General features: G+C 39.1%; 1 protein-coding gene across 1 annotated transcript in view; it reads right to left on the bottom strand.

Moving 5' to 3' along the window:
- The window catches only part of LOC138025558 (WD repeat-containing protein 48-like), a 28,046-nt gene that overhangs the window by 1,018 nt on the left and 24,528 nt on the right, over positions 1–2,500 (bottom strand). The gene's annotated exons all lie outside the window — the stretch shown is intronic.

Genomic DNA, 2,500 nt, shown 5'->3' with positions numbered 1-2,500 from the left:
CATTATGTGCCATAAACCCAGCACGTGGTAAAATGTGGGCAAGAAATTAGTTCCTTACGCGACGGATAAGTTAAAACACTGCATCACGCAAAGGGAAAAATCTGACAAATGGTCGAGGTCCAGCTGATAGAAGGACTGTCATAGACCTCTTCAATAATGGCAGCCAAACAGTAAAATAGGCCATTTCTGAGATCATGTCTGCCTCATCTTCAAAGCAAGTCTAAGTGCGAAGTTTTTGTTATGAAAATTAGTTTTCATTCATATGTAAAGTAGAACTAATTACCATTACAAAAATTTCTCACTTAGACTCGCTTTGAAGAGGAGGCAGACTTGAACTCGGAAATGGCCTATTTTTGTTATCATGCTAATAAGCCTTTGTAGCCTCGCTACGACAAGCAAATTTCTAAAAGAATATTTGTTCCAAAATGAGGGTAATAGGTCTAATTAACATAAATACAAAAGAATGTAAAGGCGGTCGCCATTTATGAAAGTGGTCTATGATGACAAATCAATCGAGTTGGGATGGATGGCTGACTGGCCGAAAGCCTGACACGAGTGACTGGCACACTAGCTCACTGACCGACCAACTACTGGGAGACTACAGGTAGATCAATTAAACACTTGACTGACTAGCTGATTAGTACTGTCTCTGACCGATGGACGGATCGACTGCCTACCTTGTAGATTGAAAGAATAGACCTTTTTACAGTTATGTTTTTAGTTACCTGGGCCCAGTTCCTCAAAAGCCGATTAACGCTAATCTAAGATTAAAAATTAACCAAGCAGTTTATTTCTCTACTCCCAAATGCTGTTCAACGCAGATTTTCGGCAGAACTTTACATGAGAAGACGTCTATCTTGAAAAAAAAAATTAAGCAAAAGAAACTTTCACCAAAATGTTGAAAACGTGAAACAAAAGTTTACGCTAATCCTGGATTAAGTTAATCGGCTTTCGAGGAACCGGGCCCTGGCCTTTAAAAAAAGTCAGGCTGGTGTTGACCTTGGTATGATAGAGACCTCTCTGCTTTTCTTATGTTAATGATGTTGTTTTCACGCTAATGAGTTGGAATTTACATAAGAAAAGCAATGAGGTTTCTATCAAAACAAGGTCATCCCTAGCCTTATTTTCATTCATAGGCCAGGTAACTAAGCACACAACTGTAAAATGGTCTATTAACTACCAAGGGGTAATTTGTAATTTTTGCTAGAAATCTCAGGGAATCCACTGGAGCAGTAGCCTTACTAAAGGACCCTTCAAAAGGAAAGATAACAGGTACCTGGTATTTGGATTTGATAAACGTTGCGCTTTTGCATGAACTACGAGTCAGAAGGGAGTAGTAACGTCCGTAAGTATTAAAGATGTAAACTCGCGGCAAGCCTATGAATGCCTGCGAGGCTGCCCGTGACCTTGAATTGACACAGACCTCGCTCCTTTTATCGTGTAAATTGTGTTGTTGTAATTCTCATTTGTCTACATTAACATTTGGAGGTTGACTAGCAATAGAGTTATTTTCATAGAGTTATGACATTAGAGTTAGAGTTAAGTTTCCAAAATCCTGAATTCAAGATTTTGGAAGGCCTAAATCCTGAATTCAGAAATACAGAAAGTATCCTAAACATGCATAAAAGCTAACCTTAGGCCTAAGGTTAGCTTTTATGAATGTTGGCTGAGGATTTTGGAAACTTAAAGTGCCCCTAACCCCAAAATATTTTTGTAGCTAAAATGAATCTTTGCACCTGTTTGAGACGCATTGCTGCCATTTTTTTCTTTTTTCTAACAAATCCTGCCATTTTATAGGCTTGGAAATTTGCGAAAATCCAAGCATCTCTTGTTCACGCCCGAGTCAAAAGGGGAGTGGGTCTATTCCTGATTTGACGTCACAGACTGATTTACATTGCATTAACTCCATGTAAACATGCATGTAAAGTAGATTGTGACGTCAAATCAGGAATAGATTCACTCCCCTTCCGACTCGGTCGTGAACAAAAGATGCTTGGATTTTCGCAACTTTCGAAGCCTATAAAATGGCAGGATTTGTTAGAAAAATGAAAAAATGGCGGCAAGGCGTTTTGAACAGATGCAAAGATTCATTTTAGCGAAAAAAATATTTTGGGGTTAGGGGCACTTTAACTCTAACTCTACGACATAACTCTATGAAAATAACTCTAAGAATAGCTGTCCCCTAACATTAGCTGAGCACAAAGGTTTGTATCAAAACAGGGTCACCGACAGCCTTGCTTCCATTACTAGACCAGGTAACTTAGCTACGAATTGAACATGTACAAGAACAATGAAGGGTAAGTTGGCCCCATAGCACTGGATACCAGCAGAATGAACTACAAAAGAACAATATGTATAAAGTGAATGCATATATTTGAAGTGCGCGGGTTCCACACGAAAGATAGTACTTATCCTCGCACTCACCTGGAAAATTTAAGCAATTGTCGCTTAGAGACAACTGAAAAATTCATGCGGCATCAATGGGATAAGATAGGTGCCC

The sequence above is a fragment of the Montipora capricornis genome, chromosome 2 (genome assembly GCF_036669925.1).
Source record: "Montipora capricornis isolate CH-2021 chromosome 2, ASM3666992v2, whole genome shotgun sequence".
In the NCBI taxonomy this organism is placed as follows: domain Eukaryota; kingdom Metazoa; phylum Cnidaria; class Anthozoa; order Scleractinia; family Acroporidae; genus Montipora; species Montipora capricornis.
Note: the sequence above shows the minus strand (reverse complement) of the source record. Positions and strands in the feature narration are given on the sequence as shown.